This window comes from Dama dama, chromosome 2, assembly GCF_033118175.1.
Source record: "Dama dama isolate Ldn47 chromosome 2, ASM3311817v1, whole genome shotgun sequence".
NCBI classification, from domain to species: Eukaryota; Metazoa; Chordata; class Mammalia; order Artiodactyla; family Cervidae; genus Dama; species Dama dama.
The window spans coordinates 21,423,357-21,447,176 of NC_083682.1; the positions used below are offsets into that span (position 1 = coordinate 21,423,357).

The window sequence follows — 23,820 nt, forward strand, 5'->3', positions numbered from 1 at the left end:
GCTTGCCAAGCTTATCTCACCCTCATAACAGGCTTCTAAATTTATGTCATTTATGGATAGCTATTCATATGAAGAGTAAGTATAATCCTTATTACTAAAACGTGAACCATCAGGCACAGATCATTAATTCACATGTGCTCACTCTTCCACTGCTCCTGTGGCATGACAGTTGTTCACAATGAAAGCAGAGAGAGAGACAGAAACATAACGCAGAGAGAGAAAACTTTAGTCTGGGGGAGGAGAATTCACAGTGATTTTTACCATGATGATAAAGGTAATAATGGTAGCTATTTTAAATTATTGATAATGTTTATATTATTTCAAAGCCCATTGCTTTGTAAGCATTATTTCCTTTAATCCTCACCACAGTCATAGGAAACAGGTATCATTATTCCTGTTTCACAGATGAGACAACTGCTGCAGAAAGCCTAAGTAATTTGTCTAAGAGGCAAGTTAGTTTTTGTAACATTCTTTGCTGCTGATTTAAGAAATAAAATAATTGATGAGGAACCATGGCTGTCTGAAGCAAGCTGGTACATATAAACAGCAAACACATTGCACCAGCCTTCGTTACAGACCTGTCTTTCTCTTTCCTGTAAAATGATCTCCACATTCTTTGCTGGTGCAAAGGAGATGTGTAAAGTCATTTTCTCCCGACCTGGTGTGTGGGTAAATTAATCTGGCGTCACAAACCCAGTCACAGCGTTAGGTGATCTGTGTGTAATGGGTTTAGGCCGTGAGTCTCCGGAGCTTAGCCTGCTCAGCATTAAAAAGGCCATAGAAATCTCTCTCTCCGTGAAATCCTCTTGCACACATTCAGGAAATGTACAAGACAGTGAGGGTACAGTCAACCTATTGGAATTCCTTTTTGAAGGAAAAAAAAAATCTTGCAGAGGAAAACTGTTGATGACCCACCTCTGAGCCTTGGTAGAGAAGTTATCCTGCAGTCATTAGATGTGAAATTCCAAAGGCCTGGAGGAGGGTCAGCTCGCTTAATAACATGTCAATATTAAATTACATCATAAATAATCAGAACTTCCTGCATATTTAAGGGGAACTTTGTTGTATAAATTTGGAAACCGTCCAAAGGGAGACAAGCGACTTTTGTTATTGTTTAGCCCTCTGGGCCCAACTTCTTGTGGGATTTAGTTGTTATTTTGAACTTTGGAACCTTTAGCAGAGAGAAAGGCCCTAAACCAATTGACTTTTAGATGATCATTTTCCCTTCCCTCTTTCAGTTTTAAATTGGTTAATGTTTTTTCTTATGTAAATAAGATCCAATAAAATCCAAAGCCATGACCAACATCAAAACATGTGAAATCACTGTTTGGTTTGAAAACCTTTAACAGACTGAGCCAGCTTGGTGATGACCAACTCGGACCACTCTTGCTTAAGAGGGACACTCTGACATTTGCCGTGTCTATCAGTCATTTCCTCTTCTTTTTTTAAAAAATATTTACATATTTACTTATTTATTTGGCTCACCAGATCTTAGTTACAGCATATGGGATCTAGTTCCCTAACTGGGGATTTAATCAAGGCCCCCTGCATTGGGAGTACAGTCTTAGCCACTGGACCACCGGGGATGTCCCTTATTAGGTCATTTCCAGCCCAAGAATATTTGAGAGGCTCATAACATTCATTTTGTTTGGTACCAAATCCAACCAGTAAGGTCTGATTTTCCACCATAAGATACAATACAAATATAAGTTAATTACTCTTATGACCCAAAGAAGAAAGTCTCAAGTTCATGATACAATTCAATCCTTCCCTTGTGGCCCCGATTGCTCTCAATAACTCCACCTCCCACTGCTCCTAAGTACCTCTCTGCTCTCATCTCCTGGGCCACTCGCTGTCCAGAACCTTCCTTCCTCTTTCCATTCTGCCCTCACAGCTTTGTTCCCTGTGCCCCTCACTCCTCGTTGGGAAGTCTCTCTATTTCTCTACTTCTCTTGGAATCTTCCCCAGCCTCCAGGCTGAGATCACATTCTCCTTCCTCCTTAAAGCCTTTCTACCTCCACTTCAATTGGGTGTTGCTTCTGTAATCACCATTTTCTGAGATCCTACTATGTATCAGGTACTGTGCTAGGAATTTGGCATGGGTGATCTCATTTAAGTCTGGAAAAGGGGGTATTATTTTCATATCAGATTTTGCGGTTTTGTCTAATGATGAACACCTGGATTGTTCTAAATCTGTTATGAGCAAGGCCGCAGTGAATGACTTTCACATCAGCCTTGCACATGTGTGCAGGAGGGTCTGTAGGATAGATCGAGAGGCTGGGACTGCTGGATCAAAGGGTGATAGCACGCTGAATTTTTATTAACATCTTCCGATTTTCTACCCTGGTGGTTGTGCCATTTTTCATTCTTACCATCAATGTGTGAAAGTACCCCAGGCTTCCCTGCCCATCACCAACTCCCGGAACCTGCTGAAACTCATGTCCATCGAGTCAGTGGTGCCATCCAACCATCTCATCCTCTGTCTTCCCTTTCTCCTCCTGCCTTCAATCTTAAGGTACAATACCAATAACTATTTGATAAATACCAAATGAGCAGGATGCCACCAAGTGCAAGTTTTCAGCCCAGCCTGAATATCATTAACTCGGTGATCTTGCATTTTCTGTGCCTTCCTTGTATATAAAACAGGCAAATTTGGAGACAAGTGAGGGGGAACATGTCACCACCATGGCCACTGCTTTCTGATATATCACAAGAGACGTAGTTGGTCCCTCACCAGGTGCTTCAGTTTGGCCATGAGAGTTGCCTCCAGTGGGGATAAACAGAAAAACCAAGCCTCTGAACAGGACATGGATAGATAAGGAATCTACCTGTGGCGTTCCTGCCATACCCTTCTCACGGTCACAGGGAAGATAATGCACCTGCACTTTTGGGCTTGGTCATTTCTTTCCAGCTCACAGCCCAGATTCTGTGATTGATGACTTAAATTATTTTCTTACTAATATTGTATATTAATCTCATTGTGCATACCCTCCAGCACAGCTCTGAATTTAGATCAGTCTAGTGCTTTCTTTCCCCTCATGCCTGAGCAGTTAAATTTTGATGGTCATGCAGATTCCATCACTACAAATTCACCATCTCCAATCTAACCATCCCGCATCAATCCCGTAAATGCTTTTCAACTTTCAATTTTCAACTCTCATTTTTCTAATGACAATCCAAACCCTCATCACCTTCCCAGAGTATACTTTTCAAGTCTTACACCTTGAGTTCTCTAAGCAACGCACCCTCCAAATTCATCGGGATAATTGAAGGCTTTAGATATCAGAATTTTAGAGATCTATCTTTGGCAGCAGTTTTCTAGGATTCCATATTCTTCCTGAAGCTTCACCTCTACTTTCATAGTGTAAAAACTACTCTTTGTTGATGACTTTCAAATCTAGAACCTGCAGCTTGGACTCTTCTATCTAATAGACACTTTCACTTGGAAGGTCCATGGACACCTCAAGCTGAAAAGTATCAAAATCAAACACCATTGTTCCTCTAAATCCATCTCTCACGCAGGGCATGGCTCTCTTCCCGAGTACCATGGGTTTAGAGAGAGGGTCACCAACTTCTCAAGCTAGAAGGCTGATGTCATTCTCAAGTCCTCTCTCTTTTTTACTTTCCACATGTCATCAGGTTCCAAACCTTGCCAAGATTTCCTCTTGTTTCTGGAATTTCCTTTCTCTTCACTTTTCTACAGTTGTTCTACTTCAGTCTTTTGATCCAGCCTGGACTGCTTTGGAAGCTTCCAAATTGTCTGATCTCAGGCTTGGATCCCTTAAATCTGTCCATATAGCTGCTGCTTGGTGATCTTTCTAAACATGAATCTGCCCATATCACACTCCCACTGCACTGACGACTCCCACAGTCTACAGAACTGAGTCTCAGCTGCTTGGCATGACATGCACTGCCATCTGTGATCTGGCTTTAGCTTCCTCCTGCAATTCCTTTCCTTACCAGTCCCTACCTGACCCCTCACACTTCAATCACCAAGGAGTATTTGCAGTTCCTTTGAGCTGCCTCCGTTCTTGCCTTTATTCATTATATTCCCTCTGCTAGACGACCCTCCCATTCCTTCACCTGTACCTGGCCAACCCTACTGTCCTTTAAGGCTTAGTTCATGGGTCACTTCTTTTGGGAAGCCTTTCTTGACAAGCCACCCTCCACTCTCCCCAAACTCTAAACTGGGTTGGCTACACTGGCCCTGTGCCCCCACACCTTGCTTGTTCATTGCACTGAAGATGTCTCAACATACTTATCCACTGATGGGTCGGTATCACAATTAGATTGTGTGCTCTTTGAAGCTTGTGTTGGGTCCTATTTCTCCATGTATCTCTTTGCCTAGGAGTGGCATAGAGTTCAGTTCAGTTCAGTCATTCAGTCATGTCCGACTCTCTGCGATCCCATGAACTGCAGCATGCCAGGCCTCCCTGTCCATCACCAACTCCCAGAGTCCACCCAAACCCATGTCCATCGAGTCAGTGATGCCATCCAACCATCTCATCCTCTGTCATCCCCTTCTCCTCCTGCCCCCAATCTTTCCCAGCATCAGGGTGTTTTCAAATGAGTCAGCTCTTCGCATCAGGTGGCCAAAGTATTGGAGTTTCAGCTTCAGCATCAGTCCTTCCAATGAACACCCAGGACTGATCTCCTTTAGGGTGGACTGGCTGGATCTCCTTGCAGTCCAAGAGTAGGTACTCAATAATACTTGTAAAATATTACTTTACATTTGTAAGTGAACAAATAAGTGAATAATTCATTAATGGGAAATAATTTGCCCCTGAAATGAATTCTCCACTTTACAGGTAAGGTAGCAAGGGAGTAATCAGCATCCAGAAACATCATGATTATTTCTCAGGCCTGATTAAGAGTAATAATACCATTATGTGTGCTGAGTCGCTTCAGTCATGTCTGACTCTTCGAGATCTATGGACTGTAGCCCACCAGGCTCCTCTGTCCATGAGATTCTCCAGGCAAGAATACTGGAGTGGGTTGCCATGTCTTCCTCCTGGAGGATCTTCCCAACCCAAGAACTGAACCCCCTGTGAATTGAGCCTGCCTCTCTTACGTCTCCTGCATTGGCAGGCAGGTTCTTTACCACTAGTGCCTCAAATAGGTATACTGATATTCAGAGAGCACTATGAGTCCTGGGAAAGCCCAGAATCAATGAGGTTCCAGGAGAGAACCCTCAAAAGTCTGTAGAGGAACTGCTATGGGATTCTTACAGAGTGCTGCAAGAAACCTGCAGACTTCCATCTCATTCATACAAAACCCTCAGTTCAAATAAACCTTCACTGTTTACAGGCCATCTTATTGACTGATTGAAAAAATCATGTAACATACCTTAAGTTAATAACATACAGACTCAGTTTGAATAAGTAAAAAATGAAACAACAGAGAACAAAGAAGTAGAGTTCTTTTTTCCCTCTCCTATACTGACTTTCTTAGGATCCAATGCGTTCATAAAGACCCCGGATGTAGCTAAAGTAAAAAAACTAAACTGTCTGAACACCACCACACTTTCATAGCCTTTGCTTGTGAAATTCAATTAAGAAGGTAGTGAAGTGAAAGTCGCTCAGTCACGTGACTTTTTGCGATCCCATGGAAGGTAAGCAACGTCATATTTCTCCTGAGGTTCCGAACTGAGTGTTTTTGAACTCCAAGTATCATTAGAGCTCTTTTTTTGTAGTTAAATAGTAAGTGACGATGATGGTAAAAAATTAACTGCTATTATTATTATTAGTATTAATATATAAAGGTCACAATCCTCGAATGCCCATGCTGCGGCAGGTGCTTTCCGCTAAGTATCATGCTTCACAACAACCTTTTAAATACAGTAGAAATTATTTCCCCCTTTTCTGTTTGAACAACTGAAGTTCAACGAAATCAGATCACTTGGGGCACGTCCAAAGGACAAGTTGGAAAGACTCTGGGGCCAAAGGCCGAGGTGGTTGCACGAGGCGACGCTGAGCCTCTCCTAGTCTCTGGGAAGTTTTGTTACCTGCCTGCGTGTATGTGAAAACAGAGCGGGAGAACCGGTGAACCCGAGGAAGATTCACCGCCTAAGAATCTAAATACTAAACGTGGGGCAAAGGCGAAGGAACCAAAAGCGGCGGGAAGCCGGAGCCATAAGGCAGACACTAGGTTCGAGCCAAGAGAAGGGATGGACTGGCTGGCTCCGCAGACGACTTAGGTGGAGGGATGAGGGGCGGGGTCTGGGCGGGGAAGCCGGGGACCGAGTAAGCCAGTAGTGCTCGTGCTCGAGCCCAGAAGTGGACCGCCCCAAAGGCCGCCTCTCCCGGGGAAGTAAAGGTGAGGGGGGAGGGAGTGCAGGCATTATGGGAAACTCCGAGCATTGCTAAGGCAGCTCATCCTGCCCCATCCTAAACCAAAGCAGAACTTTCCTCTCCTTTCCTGGGGGTCCGCCCTTGTAGCGCAAGCAAGAGTGGGACAGGGAGAAGGGCCTGCCGGAGAGCACCCCCCCCCCCAGCGCTCGTTGGTACGGCCCGTCCCCCCGCCGCTGATCTGGCAGGCTGCGCGCGCACCCTCCGGCGGGGCGCGGGCCGGCGGGGAGCTGCGGCCTCCGCGGCCCGGTTCCCTCCTCCCGCTCCTCGCGTGCTGTTCGCTGGCGCTGCGCCCGCCGGGTGACGCGCCCGCGCGCCTTGGCGGGGAGGAGCGCGGCCGCGGGGGCGCGCCCCGGTGACTCCGCCCACCCACCCCCGCCTCCCCTCCCCTGAGTCCTGGGTGCCCGGCTCGCGCGGCTTGGTGCGAGGAGATCGGGACCCCGCGCCGCCCGCCCCCGCGCCCCCCGCCCCGGCGTGCGAGGCGCCGCGTCCTCCCGCTGCCCTGCCCGGTGCATGGAGGGGCCCATTCGAAGCGCAGCCGCCGCCGCCGCCGTAGCCGCCGCCAGCGCGCGGGGGATGACCTGGGGGTGGCTTTCGGAGCCGGCTGCCGCGCAGGAGGTCTGGGGGCTTAGCCAGCCCCGCTGAGAGGTGCGGGGGTGGGGTCGCACCTAAGGGTGGGCGGGAGGGGTGGCCTGGGGACACCGGGCTTGGGCGCCACGAGGCTTGGGAGCTGGAGGTCCGGGAGAGCGGGCTGCCCGGGAGGGGCTGGGGGTCCAGGCTGCGTGCGGGGTCTGGGAAGGGTAACTGAAGGATGCGCAGCGGGGAGCTCCTAGGTTCCCGGTCCCGGGGACTCAGCCACCTCGTGGAGGAGGCGGGGTGAGGTGTCAGTGACACGATGCAATCTCTTTGACAATGATCCGCTGGGGCAGGTGAGATGAAGCATAGCGGGGTGCAAGGGGCGCCGGATCGTTTTCCCAAGGGAGCCAGATCTCTCGCCTCTCTCAACCTCCATCCCCGCGGAGCGCCCGAGAGAGACAGTGATTTATGTGTAGGGAGAATCAAGAGAAATTTCCTGCACAATGTATCTTTCTCTGCCTTCACAGACTCAGTGACTTCCCAGCCCCAGGGAGCGTATTTTTTCCTTCTCCTCTGTAAAGCATTCTGTGGATTGCATTATCATTTGCTAAATACATTACAGCCCGCTATTTATTTCATTCTGCAGCTTCCAGACCTTTGTTGCATTCTCTCCACATCTAGGAATTTCAGTAATAAATCACCGAGGGGCTAGAGAGCCTCTCTCGCCCTTCCCTTCATTGTTCTCCCCAGCCCACCAAATCAGGTGGAAGGCTCTCCAAAAAGAGATTTCTCCAGAATGCCTGTTTTTCCCAGTTCAGACTCCAGAGGGTGGCAGGTGCCTGAAGGGCAGGCTGCCTTCCAAGTTGGCATCTAGAATTGAGGGAATCTCATTAACCTCTGTGTCCTTAAATCAGACACCTTGAGAAACAGAAGACTGGACTAAAAGGAAACATGAGATACAGTCTCAGGCCAGTGGCCAGTAAAGGTGAACAAGGCCAGTTCTCCTTCCTTGCCTCACTGATGCCACAAGCTGCAGACTTTCCAGCTGACTCTTGGCATGACTAGTGGACAGTGTCTGGTAGGAGAGGGTGGGAGGGGGCTGGAGCATGAAATGGGTTTATTCTCACAATTCTAAACAGTCTATTACATTTTATAGATCATTTTTTGGGGGGTAGTCTATTTTAGCTGAGAATGTGGGAGTAGTTCAACTTTTAGAACAAGATGAAAGCGACCTCTAGAAAATTTCTGGAAAATTTAAATGAGTGCTTAACTAGAAAGCATTCTTAGGAACCCAGAGAGGCACCAAATACTGTAGTTTCTGTTTTGCACATGTGGAAATAAACTGCCTCATACTCTAAGTTATATGAGAAGGATGGAGAAAACCTGTTTCATTTCGTAAAGACGTGCCCTGGGTGTGTGTTTGGCAGCGTGTGGAGCAGAAACATTTATATTTCTGTAAAACACGCACGCACGCACACACACACACATGTGTATATTGTTTAACTTTCATGCAAAAACTCGGATATAGTATTTGGGAAATCTGTCTTTGTTTGAATAGTTTAGTCAACCAGGAAAATCAGTTACTAGAGGTACTGTGCTATTGTTTGTGTAGTAACTCACTTGGGACGCCTTGATTGATTGCCCTGGTTCTCATCAGCCTCCTCTTCTGTGGAAAGTACTTAAACAGCTCTGACCCTCCAGCCAGGAAGCACAGAGAACCTTTAGGACTTGGAGCATACAGATCTACCTCGTGTAGGTTGGCTTCTAAATCCGTGTTACTTGTCTTCTTTGCAGGTGGCTTGACTGTGCATGGAAGGAACTAAGTTCATTTTAAGATAGGACACCCCCCACCCTCCCATCTCTAAGGTGTATGTAAAGAGGAAGTCTTTATGTTGGAGTGAGAACTTCTGCCATAGGGCTGGGCTCCAAGAATTTCAGGTAAAACTTGTTGACTGGTTCTCATGCTTTCTTTTTCTTTTCTCACTTTTGCCCTTATGCTTTTGTGACTTTCTAGATGATTTCATGTATGTTTTTGTCAAAATGGAAGTGGAAGTATAATGTTGCTTCTTTAGAAATGTTTCTTATGCAGACGTTTGGACTTAAAATCGGTACTGTTTGTAAGTGAATTGGTACTGTTTTTAAGTAAAATACTGGAGAAATTATCTCAAGAATTAAGCCTTATTGTAGCAAAATCAGGCTGGAGATTGGAAATTTAAACCAATTAAGTGAAAAATTTGTTCTTTTTTAACACATTGTTACATTAGCTATTGCCTTGTAGTTAGCATTTCTACTGTCTAAGAGTGTAGCTAAGGCAACACATCAGAAGAGAAGCCTTGACGTCTAGGGATAGTCCTTCTATAGACATATGATCTTACTACTTAATAGAAGCTAATTAGATTAGAAAGGAAATTTGGAGTCTGGTTGCTAAATAGATTGCTCTGAAGGACTTGATTTAATGTGAGTTTTGATGGGTGCTTTTTTTCAAGAAATTTTATTAACGTGAATTAGAGAATGCTTTATTGTTTGCATTTAAAATTTTACATTATACGTAAATATTTCATTGATTTATAAGCACTCCATTTATAAATGTTGTATATATGGTCCTGACTCATTTTTCAGGAGAATAGAAAGGAGAGCTTGACTCTCTTCAATTACAATGAAGAGATAGTATATGGGATATATTTAATTTCACTTTAAATATATTGGATTACAATTAAATGAAAAACTGGTTTGTTGGTTTTTTTTTTTAATCCTTCAAGTTCTCCGTCATTGTCTGTGCTCTTTCCCCCATTGTCAGGCTTAAAACATACAGTATCATTGTCATCTGTCCCCTGAATAATGGTCCTGAGGTGATATTATTAATGTGGCTTTTTAAAATCAAACTAATTATACTTGCCTAAAAGAGCCACATGTGTGTGATTCTAGCTGCCTGGTGCCTTTTGAGAGCCCTGGAGACAAGCTAGTGAATAGAGCTGAAAATTCATTCTGTATTTGATTAAATGGAACAGACTTGCTGCTCCTTACCCCAGCAGGGGCGATGAGATCTCTTGATCCCCGAAGCGGCTCCAAGACCCTGGGAATTCCATTAGCGAGCACCTGAGGAATTTCTGCCCTGCAGTGCCTTTTTTGTATGTGTGTGTGTGGAGAGGGAGGGGGGCCGAGTGGTGATGGGGGGTGGTGGTGGGCGTGGGGATGAAGAGAGGCTACATTAGAAGACTCCATATGTTAGCGGATCTAAAATCAAGGCAGGATTTAACAGCTTATCTTGTAAGAGAAGAGCCCAACCCATAGGCAGATTGCTGGCCAGGACTTTCTTACCAGCACGACTGTGGTGATGCGTCTTTACCCTGAAGTGCACGCCACTGTGAGTACAGAAAGTCACTTTTCTGCTTTCCCTCTGAAGCACAAGCATATACACGTTTCAGACCTGGTAAGTTTTCTCTGAATGATCTTTTGATAACTATGTAAAATCATGGTACAGTTCGGTCTCGCCTGTAAGGGCCGCTTTATTGTTTTAATAACTTTTTCAGCCAAGAGCAGAATCAGACTTTTCTGTGAAGCAGAGTGTTTTGCAGAGATGAAATGCTTGTTTGAATAGGCATATTTGAGTTTGCTGTCTTGTTTTTATATGACTTTTATTGTGTTTTTGTAACATTATTATCACAACATTTACCTTCGTGCAGGATATGTCTCTCTCTTCTGTTGTCTTTTGAAGAATTCTGATTGCTAGGATTTTTTAAGGCATCGCTTTGCACACTTGCCAGCGGCCACAAATAAATGAAAATATCTCTCTCAGAAATATTCTGTAAAATCTTTGGAGCAAAATTTTGGAGAAACATCAGCATGTCTCTCCACTCCACCCCCTCCCCAACCCTCACCCCACCCTTCTTCCCCTGCCCCTGAATGATTTTTGAATACAGACGCTCTTCAGACTATGAGCCTGGTTTGTTTCTTGTGTGTTTTTCAAGGAAGAGCAGTTCTGAATCTTGGGCGTTCTACTTAATTGATTTTCATCTTCCAAGAATAGTTAAAAATGAGTGTGAATTCCAGTGCTTGTAGCTTTCAACTAGAGCAGAGAGCAGTAGCCTATATGATGGTTAATTTGATAGATTTTGTTTCTGATTAAAATCTTGTTGTGTGTCACAGATTTCCCCATCCGATTCCTGTGTAGTCCTCTACTAGAGCCTCCTAAATGTTTAACATTACGTGTTTAAAAAATGAATACGTCTTTTAGAGAATATGTTTAACTTTTTTTTCTACCTTCTTCCTGGGCTTGCATTCTACTGGTATGGTCAGATTGAAAAGACTCTGGAATGAATGGAAGTAAACACTAAAGTTAGCATTGGGCCCCTCTCTGTTCACAGTTTTCAGGAACTTTGCTGTGTGGTGTATTTTGATGGCCAGAGATAATAAAAACTATCCCAAAGCAGGTTTTGTTTTACTACCTGTCAGTTGGAATGTGAGTCAGGACTTCAGTTCTTGAGAACCAGTGCTGTGCTTCTAACCATAGAGTTAGGAAACTGTCAAGTTCCATACTACTTGAGAGGGGGGGGAAATGCACAGGTTATGTTACTGAACTGAGATGTATTCTGCTTACATTTGGCTACAATATTTTTATATTTCTCTTATGTAAACAGAATTAAGAAGCTGACATACAGCTTGCTTTTCAGCCATTCTTGTCATAGATTAGCTCATTTGTTTTTATTTGTGTGAGTTGGGAAAGTGATTTTGATCTAAGCCTTGATTTCCTCATCCCTAAAATGGGGCTAATAACAGTAGCAACTGTTAGCATTGTTTTGGGGTTTACGTGAGATATGGAAAGTAAAGCACTTGGCTTATAGTAAGACCTCTATGAATGTTAGCTGCTATTTTAGGTAACTCCTCCTGTACACGTTAGTCTGTTACTTTGATCCAGAAGTGATTTCTTTTGAAGATTAAATAATGAGGAATTCTCCGAAGTTAGTAATAGTGGGGGCACATGGAACTGCTCTAGCTTCAGTATGCTACAGTTCTCTTCATTTTGCAATTGAGACTTAAAAGGCACTTGGAAACAATGTTGCATTCCCCTCCCCCTTTGAGGTATAATAGGAAAATGTACACAAGTGTACAGTTAATGTATACTGAGTGAACAGCCAGATGAAGTTTTATATATGCACATGTGTGGTAACCATTACCCAGATCAAGATGTAGGACATTTCTTCATCTTGGAAGGCGCCCTGGTGCCCCTTCACGGACTTGTCTGCCGCTCCTAGGCGAGGACAGCTATTTTGACTAGTCTCAACCGTTCGTGAGTTTTGCCTGTTCCTGAACTTTATAAAAATAGACTCACATGATAAATATTCTTTATATCTGGTTTCTTGCACTGCTCCTTATGTCTGAGAGCCATCTCTATTACTGTGTATGGTAGGAATTCATGCTTTTCCAATTGTTTTCGCAGCTTTTGCCTATTCTGAAATTCGTAGTAGTTCATTTTATTGGCACATTAGGTATGTGGTTATTGGGAAAACAAGAAAATAACAACATCTCTTCCTCAGTCATTAGAAAATGAGATCCTAGTCACTATCTTAGAAAGACCTTAAATTTGTACATGAAGTTGGGTTGAAGGTTCTGTCACCTTCAGCGACAGTTCCATGAACCAAATCCTTTGATAACTGCCTTCATTTGTGTGTGTGTTTAGAAAGGGAGAGAGGGAGCCTCAAATTAAGGACCATCTAAGATAGCTAATAATGTTCATGCTTAGGATTTAATGTCAAAATCAATACTTAGCATGGTGCATTCTAGAAAAGCAATAACTAGCTCAGTATGAGCATCATATTCTCTTAGGAGAAAGTGAAACAACACAGTGGATTATTAAAAAAAAAAAAAAAAATCCACCCATAATGGAAGAAAATGGAGCAAGGATATTGTTATACTGCAGGAATATTTTGAAGAATGGGACCTCACACTTGTATCAGGAAGAATTTTAGTCACTAACGTTCTGAACAGTTGCTGTCAGTCTCTGCCTATATGTTTGGAATTTCTATTTGTATTGTTGGAATTCCCTATTACAAAATAAGTAAAATTGATTTCACCAAGCAGTGAAATAAGAATACCAGATGATATGGATGAATCAGAAGTGTGTTTTTTGTTTTTAAATTTTGGAAGGGGCTGAAGCTGAGGTTAATAGTGTGTGTTTCTGCTCTTGGAAATGTTGATGAAGCATTTTCTGGGTGTTCTGTTGGAGAAAGCCACTTCTTTCTCCAGAGACATTGTCTTTTTCAATGTTTGTAATTTTATTAAATCTTCTTTTTCATAGCGCCTTGACACCAGGTCCATCTTCACATACCGCCGTGTGCAGGATGGGTTCCTTTGGACTACAGGGGGCAAGTGGTCCCCTTTGCTTTTATATCAGAACCCCAGCAGCCAAGATTTCACTGGGGGTGGGGAAAGGTGAAATAGTGATATATGAGTCATCTTTTGTCCCAGAGGGGCACTCGAAAGATGCAGATTTTGTTTCAAAAGAAGAACTGTTGACCAATAAAGCTGCCTCAGGACAGAAAATGCTCCTTTAAAGGGTGTGAGCTCCTTGTTGCTAGACATATTGTAGTGGTGTTTGCAAAAGATGCTGCAGAAGAAATCTCTTCCTTGGGTGAGAGTTGGGACCTCATGACCCCCAAAGGCCTTTTCAGTATGAGCCCATGAGACGGGCTCTCCTGAGGGGGCTGTGCTACTTAACCACCACGTTCAATAGTCCCCCCTTACCCCAGGGATCACTTGCTGCAGTTTCATTTCCCTGGGATCTATCACAGTCCAAAAATATTACATGGAAAGTTCCAGAAATAAATGATTCATAGGTTGTAAGTTGTATGCTGTTCTCAGTAGTGTAATGAAATCCTTTCCCCCCACCGCCACCACCCAAGAGCCCCAAACCTTCAGTGTTGTCCTGCCGCTGACATCCAGCCATTCACTTCGTCACGCCTGGGTGATCCAGGGTTATCAGGAGCTGGTGATCGTCCTTCTGACATATTGCCAGAAGGTCAGTACTAGCCTAATGCTACATCACAATGCCTGTTACTCACCTCACTTCATCACATCTGGGTGGGCACTTGGTCACCTCCTATTATCATCATCATAAGAGCAATATTTACAATAGTGCAAAATTTTGAGAGAGAAAGACCACATTCATATAACTTTTATTATAGCTTATTGTTAAAATTGCTCTATTTTATTGTTAATCTCTTACTGTGCCTAATTTATACATTCAGCTTTATCATAGATATGTATGTATAGAAAAAACACAGTATAAATAGGGTTCAGTACTATCCACAGCTTCAGACATTCACTAGGGGCCTTGGAATGTATCCCCCATGGATAAGGTGGGGGGCAACTGTGCATAATTTTGGAGGGAAAAAATGTGTAGAGTTCCACACAACCATTGGATAAATAAAATTTCTCAAACCAGCCCTAGTTTAAAGTTGAGGACTGCCTCTTCTTGTTGACCCTTTCACTTTAAATGTAATTTAGTTTATCAGTAACAAGTAAATGTCAAATATTCTTTTTTACTTAGAGAGAAAATGGGGCCCTTTTCAGTATTCTAAGTATATCATTAGCAGAAATGAGAACACTTTACAAGTATCTGCTACCTTTTTAGGTAGGTGCACACCTGAGTTTACTTGAAGCTCCACCACTGGCCAAGTTACTGACTCACTCCTACAGAGAATTACAAGGCTTCCCAGATGGTTCAGTGGTAAAGAACCTGCCTGCCAATGCAGGAGACACAAGAGGATTCGATACCTGTGTCTGGAAGATTCCCTGGAGAAGGAAATATCAACCCACTCCTGTATTCTTGTCTGGGAGATCCCAGAGACATGCAGGGTCACTGATCTCACTAGATTTTTAAGGGCAGAAGTGTGTAATTATGATTGAAAGAAAGCTTTGGATAAAAAAAAAAAAAAGCTAAATGTTAAAGATATTAGGACTTCTATCATCACATTATCACTGGAATGCTTGTCAAACACTTTACGTATTTAAAATGTTTATTTTTGTTCTGTGCTGTTATTTTGTGCTCAGAGAGCTGATGTCAGATAATCTGTTTTTTTAATACATAGTATTAGGGGAGTTTTCCTGGATTTCTGGCACTAAAAAGTACATTCTGCCTTCTGTCTCTTGCCAGGGAAATTTCTGACAGTTATTGGCTTTTTAGGTATCAGAATAACAGTAATTAGTATTTTCTCTTTTACTATCATTTGAAATCTGTTCAGTGAGTAATTGCATACACTGCCTGGTTGGAGGTGAAATTGGCAAAGGGGACGAATGTCTAATGGATAAAATACTACTTTTATCAGGCCATGAAATTACTGTAGTGACATCAGAACTTGGCAGCCTCTTGTATTCCAATAAAAAGAAAAATAGCATCATAAGCTAGGGATAAGATTTTTCTTGCCCATTTATTTTGGCTTATTTTCATGGTTTTAGCCTCAGGGCGTGTGTGTAACAAAACTAGCACAGTGAATAACAGGCAGTAAGAAGGAGTGAACATAGCTTTAGCTGGAACGGATATACTGTTTTTCACTCACCTCTGTTTCAGTGGTTTAAACTTCTTCCTAGATTGGTGAATGTGAAGTTATGAGAGTAGGTATGAAGAATCCCCCTCTATGAAGTGGAGTTAAGCTTCATTATTTGATGTTACATAGCTTTCAATATATTGAAAAAGTTTGATAATTAGCTGCTGAAATGGTCATATGAGGGGGAATGTCTAAATGTGATTATGAGTGGGATTGTGTCAGACTTGTGCTGTTTATTCCTCTTTATAAACACTAATGGAGTAACACTGTTTGAATCTAGTATTTCCCCCTGCCTATATTACCCTGTTCACTCTTGAAATTAGGCTAATTAGACTTTTAGATGTTGGCATGATTTAATGACAACTGATGCACCAGGATTTCAAATTGGTTTCCATGCATCGGAACAGTTGTTCCAGTAGATCTTGGGACTGCTGAATCCTGGGAAAATAGTTTTATGTTTCTTAATAGATTATTAAAGCGCCCAAGTAGAACCACACTGGTCTTAGCACTGTGTTGTGTCCATAAATTACCATGTGGGTTCTCCTATTCTGATCAGTTTTTTAAACCAGGTCATTTTATTGTTTCTTCCATTAAGTCTTAGATGGTCTTCCAAAATGAAATTACACATTTTGTTTTACAGTAAGAAGGATTATAGTACGGATGGATTAGATTTTAGACCTAATTCTGCATTTTTACTCCTGAAGAACATATTTTCAAGTCATATTATAATCTGATTAGAATTGGTCCTACCTTCTAAATCAGTTCTTTTGATTTCTATTTATTGAATATTAGGCACACTTCCTTTACTATGGTCAAGTCTTTTTTGAGAGTAAAGCAAAAACAGATCAAACTTCTACTCTGAATCCCTAATTCCAAGCTCTAGTTATTAAGTTATTCATGTTTTGACTGTAGACCCATATAAACACCTTTCATAGAATTTTCATCATACATTTTAGAGCCAAAGTTTTTTTTTTTTTAGCGTCATGGCTGACTAAAGCCAATTTTGAATCATTCTAAGATGGGTTGTTAACTGTGGTCTCCTATTAGGTTAGCGAGTGAAATTGTCATTGTTGGTTATTCTTTTGTGTTCGAGGATGTATTTTAAAAGAGCTGTTGTCACCGTGGTTAGGCCCTAAAATAATTTTATATTTGTCACTGTGACTGCAGCCGCAGTGGGATTTTTAATCATAAACAATACAGCTTGTGCAGAGATTTGATAATCTTTTTTTTGCAGCATCAAATAAATTTTAGCTCAGGGATTTGACTCAATACATCTTGTTAATGTTAATAAGGTCTTATAGCTAACTCCCCAAGTGAGTTTCTAAATATGAGCTTAGTATGAGTCCAGGTTGTATCCTACCCCACAGGAAAGTAACAGCAGAAATTGTTTTAAAGAAAAATTGTCAATGTTTTACTTATTTGGAGATTTTCTCTTCCAGATAGGCAGATTATTAGGAAAAAGATAAGGAAACAATTGACCCTGTAGAACAAAGACAACCCTTGATCAGATCCGTGTTTTCTCAGCTTGGTGTTGTACACATATACTGAATACTTAATGATTGTGACTGTAGATATCAGTTGGGCGTGGAATCAAATTAACAGACACCACGTACTAAACTCCTGAGGCCTTCAACAATCAAGAATGAGAGATTGAGTTCTGAGTTTTTCATTTGTGCAATTAAGATTTTTTTCCCCCTTCATGTTGAAATGTGAGTTTTCTGGAGAAAGAATCCGTTCCCTTGCCATTTCCCAGACAAACAGTCCCCATTTGCTTTAAAAGTTCTTTCTAATTTACTGAGAAATACTGGCATCTTTGGTGCCTGAATCATCTAGAGGGATGGATACTTCAGGAATACTTGGGCAGTTTAACAATAAACAGTGCTGTGACAAAGGAGCAAAGTATTGCTTTGGCTACGCCAGGGGCCCTGATTGAATGAGTGCCCTACAGACTTATCAGAATGATGCTTCCAGAGGACTGGGGCGCGAACGATGGTCCTGACACTGCGCTCACAGACAGGTTGGGTGGAACCTGGACCCCCGTCTGCTCACGCAGCTCTGTGCTGAGGAATTGCTAGTTCAGCTAGACCCCTGTCCTGTGGTTATTTTCATTCTATTTACAGAATATTTGTCTCCTACCCTCTGTTTCCAATGGTAGTTATTTCTTAAATAATTCTATAGAGTCCTTTGTACTTTGCAGAGTGTTTTAAAAGTTGTGTTCTTTTCTCCCCTGTTTGCAATAATGTATGAAATAGTAAAGTTTTCATAAGAAGGAAAGTCATGAGGAAAATAAAGATTGAGCATTGGTTTCACACACAAGAGTTTTTAATGTAGTTCAAAGTTGGGTTAAAATATCTCTAATGTTGGAAGAGGAGATTATTTGAAACTGTGGTCTTTGTTTTTAAGCTTAATTTAGATTATAAGTGCACGTTTGTCTGATTAGGAATAGAATAAAATAGTTAAATTTTAAGGTTTTGTTGTTGTTGTTGTTATTTTTGGTTGTACCATGTAGCTCATGGGATCTCAGTTTACCCACCAAGGATCGAATGCTGGCGCCCTGCAGTGAAAGTACTGAGTCCCAAACATTTGACTGCCAGGAAGTTTCTTGTTTTTTGTCTTTGACATTTGTAAACCACAAACTGCATCCTAGGTTCTATTGACCTAATGGAAGATACTGAGATAGCGAAGTAAATTTTGCCCGAGGTAAAATTGACTCCCAGGTGTTACGTATTTTTTTAAGCTCTTTCCTGTTTATTTTATTTCTTTGCTCTTTCCTCTTTAAACAGGTCTTTTCATTCCCAACCCACCCCCCCCGCCGGCGACAGGGATCCTTACTTTCCAACACATTTTTTTTTAGAGCAGGTACCTGGATTCTTAGAAATTCTTTAATGGTATATTCCAGCTGAAAATGAAGTTTGAAAGCCCTTTCCAGTTACATGCCCAGTAAGGAAAATAGCAAAGGGGGCTTTTAGAAATAAATCTCATTTTACATATACATTTTTGCTTGTGGAATAAATATCAAATCAAATTGAATGCTCTTTTTCTTAACATTTGTTCCATGGTACCCTTGTGTTCTGAGCATGACAGATGAGGTCAGTGCTTAATCTTTCTGTTTCTTGGATATGTTAAAAAATGAATACAAACTTTGTAACTTTAAGTGATTCTTCTCATATTTCTTTTGTCGATCATTAACTATTTCTTTTCTTTTTAAATTTATTTTTAATTGGAGGTTAATTGCTTTACCATATCGTATTGGTTTCTGCTGTACAATAATTTGAATCAGTCATAAATATATATATATATCCCCTCCCTCTTGAGCGTGCCTCCCAATTATTAGCTATTTGTTTTCTGTTTTATATCATTGTATGAAAGAAAGTGAAAGTGTTAGTCACTCAGTTGTGTCAGACCCTTTTGCAACCTCATGGACTATAGCCCGCCAGGCTCCTCTGTCCATGCAATTCTCCAGGCAGGAATACTGGAGTGAGTAGCTATTCCCTTCTCCAGGAGATCTTCCCCACCTGGGGTTCAAACCCAGGTCTCCTGCGCTGCAGGCAGATTCTCTGCCATCTGAGCCACCAGGGAAGCCCCATATCTCTGTATAGTATTGGCTAAAACAGATGTTAATGCTACAGCATTAAGGATAGATTACTTGTGTTCTTTCATTGTAGATCAAACTAGTTTAATGAGATAGTTTAAAAGTTTTGATGACCAGATCGAGAAGGAAAGAAAGAAAACTAGGTAACTTAAAGGCAAATCTTGCCCCTCCTCCTGGGCCGGAGAGAAGCTGAGTTATAACAGCGCAGAGCCCAGCTCCTAGTTTGAGGTGTGAGGCTGTTTATTTTCACTCTGGAGATGTATATACTACAGAAGGAAGACTCTGGCCTTGCTTAACCTAAGCAAGTCATTACTTATCTACGATCTGGCAAGCGATTTGATTAAGGTTGACAGAGCTCATATAATATCAGAACCAGGCCCTCTTAATGATTGATGAAGCTTGTCTGTAAGTTTTTTTTTTTTTGGAAAGGACAAAAATGGAGCAAGAATGAATACTTGTTCAGATCTCCAACTGCCCAGTATCAGCCAAGTCTGTAATGTAATGTAGTCTTATCTGTTGTGGTTAATAGGTATTAATTTGTATGTTATTTTTAATGGTATAATTAAATGGCTTTAAAATAATATTTTCAGGTCAGCAGGTTATGATTTAGAAACTTGTAATAGAGTGTCACTGAGTGTCGCTGCTAACCTTTGCTACATTATTTGTCCCTTATCCTCATTACCAACAGGTTCTCTGTATGATTGAAATGTGCCAGATGTTCTTTTTAATTACTTTTTAAAAATTTTAAACTTTTTATTTTGTATTAATAAACAATGTTGTTGTAGTTTCAAGTGAACAGCAAAGGGATTCAGCCATACGTACACATGTATCCATTTTCCCCCAAACTCCCCTCCCATCCAGGGTCTTGGCAACACTTTAAATCATTAGTCTACATATAGTTCTGTGTCCAGCCAAGATTTCTTGTGTTTTAATCATTCATATGTTGCTTAGTAGAAATGAGTATAGGACCAGAAGAACCCTCTCCACCTTATTTTAAGTAAATTGAGCATAAGGAATTTCCAGATGAGTGAAACAATTGAGTTGAGAATGAATTCGTTTTCTGTAAATGGAATTTTCACAACCTGGGAGCTTTCAGGCTATTGATCATACAGGTTTAGACTACAGTAAACTGTGGAGTCAGTGTGAGTGGGATCAAAGCCCGACCCCACCGTCTTCTCGTGGGGGTTTAAATAAAAAGTTTTTAAATAAAAAAGTTTTTAAATAAAAAGTTAAAAATTTTTAAAAAGTAATTAAGGCCTCTCTGTGCCTTCGTTTCCCGGTCTGTATAATGGGATCACCTCAGTTAATCCTCACAGACTGATAGTTGCTTGATAGGTGCTTCTTGCAAGTGAGCTGTTGCTGTTATATTATCTGTGAGCTGGGGTCTAATAGTGACGAAATATTATTGTGGTGTTGCTGAATTCGAGACATTTCAAAATAAAATGAGCTGGGATTAAACTTTGGGGACTGTGGAAATGTGGAAAGAAACTAGAATTGATTATATGTTGTTGTTCATGAGTTGGTTAGGACTTGGCTTCCATAGCAGAGAGTGGTTAGGTTAGGTGAATAATGTAATAGCTGGTGGTGATTTTCCCATGTTCCCAAATAGTTGAACACATCTTAACTTTCTTACCCTACATTTCAATTTTGTTTCTTTGCGATCTCTCCTTTCTCCTTCTCATCTCCCCAGACTCAATAGAAACATACTTTAGTACCAGGAAAATAACATTTTAGGTATGAGATGAACTTCATACCTAGTCTTATTGACATGTTCTTAAAAGCAAGAGCTATCTATGGTTGGAACCCTTTATTAATTCTTCTTGATAATTTTCCCACCGAAGGTACAAATGTTCTTATCTGTGGGAAATCCCAGTGCTTTCTAGGATTTTGATGTATACGTACTTAATAATGAGTTTGGCTCTTACATCTCTTTCAAATTACTTTTTTTCTCTTGGGCCTAAATATGGTCAGAGCAGATAAACACTTAACTGGGATTGATAGCTTTGAAGACCACCAATAAAGTATCATTCCCAAGTTGTTTCTAAAAAAGAAATAGAAGAGACATGTGATCATCTGATGCAAATGTTTGATTTGGAGGGAGGCCAGCAATGTACACTCTCAGCCCCACCCTAGCCACCCCCTTGAGTTGTTTCTCCCTGGCTGGGATAAGCCCTCAAGTGACTGTTCAAGATTGAGATTTAGCAGCAGAGGGGAATCCAAAGAACTGGAGCCAGGAGTTGTGGAATCAGAACATGAGAAGGTTGGGGGCTGCAGGCGTCTCTTTCTACCTGATTGTGTGTGGCCTGTCTGTCCTGGAGTTCCTTTCTGTCATCAGCAGTGACAGTACTAATGCTTCAGGAAGGAGATACTTTTCTGTCTTACTGTTTTGTTGTTGTTTTAAATACTTTTTTATTTAAGGTTTGAGAATTCATCTGTTTCTTCTACCTTTCAGGTTGGCCTCATTATTGTATTTTTATTATATCACTGGAATCCGGGTTTTCAGGGAAGCACAGTAAATTTTGCAGCAATAATGAGCCTGTTTGCTGAAAAAAACATTGTACCATAACTCTAAAATGCACAGATTTTTAAGATATTCCCTCTGGGGCCTATGGAATAGAGGATAAAGCTTGGTTGAATTGCATTTATAGAGTTTTCTTAAGGTAGTGGTCTTGGTGGCTATGGAGGTAGATAAAATTTACAAGATTCTTTTAACCTTTTTGATTTGGGGGAATGTGAATCTAGTGTTTGAAACTATAATTCTTGTCCTGTCACCCCCATTCTCAGTTGAGATTTGCAAAGATGTATATAATCAAGGAATTAGCTTTGTGTGTGATTAGTTAACATCTTAACAGAGGTGATAATGTCCTGTATTTTGCTAAAAAGGAGTGCACAAACTTGAATAATGTGCCACTTATCAAAGGGAAAAATTTTTAAAAACCCCAATATTGTTCAAAAAATTTTATTATTAACCTCATTTAATTATGTACAAAATAAATTAGATGCAAACTTCTTATGAAACTAAATTCGCACATTGTGACAAAATCACAAAACCAACGTAATTCAAAAATGTTAAATCTTAAAAATTGTTTTGTTACATTGTCAGTATTGAGTTGAATAATAGGAAGATGCGTGTGTGCTAAGTCGCTTCAGTTCTGTCACTCTTTGCGACCCCTGTAGCCTGCCAGGCTCCCCTGGGATTTCCCAGGCAAGAATACTGGAGTGGGTTGCCATGCCCTCCTCCAGGGGATCTTTCCAACCCAGGGACTGAAGCTGTGTCTCTTAGATCTCCTGCATTGGCCGGCGGGTTCTTTACCGCTAGAGGCACCTGGGAAGTCCTAATAGGAAGATACTGTTACTTCTTTCATATTTGACTTGTCCTTTTGATTTGATTCATTGATTTTAAGCATGTTTAACATTTTTTTTCATTTCTTTTTTTAAACTTTTCATTTTTATTTTAATTAATTAATTGATTTTAAAATTTTTGACTGCACCTCGAAGCTTGTGGCATCTAGTCCCCTAACCAGGAATCACGCTCACACCCCCTGCATTGGAAGCACGGATCGTTAATCTCTGGACTGCCAGGAAAGTCCCTGTTTTTTCTTTTTAATATTGAACTTGTTTTTAACTATTGGTCCAATATTTTGTGGACCACTTTAAAAGTACACTCTGATACATAATACTGAAAAACAATTTAAAATTCATTTGATGAAGTGCATGTATGCATTCATATTTACTCATTGTTGATGAGCCATAGTAATGTGGGATCTTTATAGTACACGTGTTTCTAATGTTATATTATACCATCTGCAATGTCATCTGCTTTTCAAGTTTGGTGCACTTATGCTACCATGAGCTAGAAGATGATTTACAGTTCCTCCTTTTCTTTTCACCTGTTTCAGAACTTTCTTTGAATGGTATTATGTAACATCATTTGACCTTCACATGTCATGGATATGATCCAAGAACACAAATGTAAACCAGGCATGGAAATTTTGTGTCATGTCTTTATCATTTGGCTGATGACCTAGAATAAGATTACAATAATTCAAGTTTCAGCAGTGCAGAAACACAATGAAATTAAAAAAAAAAAAGATTTTCATACCTTCAGAAATTCATCTGCAGATTAAAACTAAAATAGAGAATGAGAACTAAAACCTGGTAGATTTAAGCTTCCTTCCAGAATAAGTGGCTGTGGATTTACAGTGAATTCAATGGGCATAAAAAAAGAGACCTGTACTCAAGGCTCTCCTTTATTTAAGAAGCTGTGGGTAGAAAGGGTGAAGTGGAGGCCTGGGCTCACCCTGGGTTCGATCTCACCCCCATCATTTATTAGCTATGCAATCTTGGGGAAATTATCTGAGCACTCATTTTGTGCAGGTTACTTCGCAGGTGTTAGATGTACAGAGGTGACCAAATTAGGTGTGGTTCCCTTCCCTCGGGGACCTAATATTTAATCCAGGTCCGGTAGAAATTTTTTACATTTATATGACCTATAGATATCCAGCCTAGTTCTTTATTTTCCCAGTGTAATGAGTCAGGTAAAACCAACTTCTATACATTCCCTTCAATACTGTTCCTTGGTTACCATTTTTTCTCAGGAAATCAGATTCAAATGAAAATCAAAGCCATTACTGAAGAAGGGAAGATGTTTTATTTTATCTTTTTTAAAGATCTTATAGACAGGGCCATCTTTATTTGATGTAACATGATGGTACAGAGAGAAAATTGCTTTAATTTATAGAAGATTACAATAATTTATTAT

General features: G+C 41.0%; 1 protein-coding gene across 2 annotated transcripts in view; it reads left to right on the forward strand.

Annotated features, from left to right (window-relative positions):
* The first annotated feature begins 6,868 nt into the window (after positions 1 to 6,868).
* CDON (cell adhesion associated, oncogene regulated) overlaps positions 6,869 to 23,820 on the forward strand; it is a 98,270-nt gene continuing 81,318 nt past the window's right edge. Inside the window, exons 1-2 of one of the 2 annotated variants that reach the window (XM_061167005.1) lie at positions 6,869 to 6,995; positions 8,718 to 8,861. The gene's annotated coding sequence lies outside the window, so the exon portion shown is untranslated. Of the gene's footprint in view, positions 6,996 to 8,717; positions 8,862 to 10,165; positions 10,354 to 23,820 lie in introns of those variants that run through there. The other variant, XM_061167013.1, reaches the window with a different exon arrangement.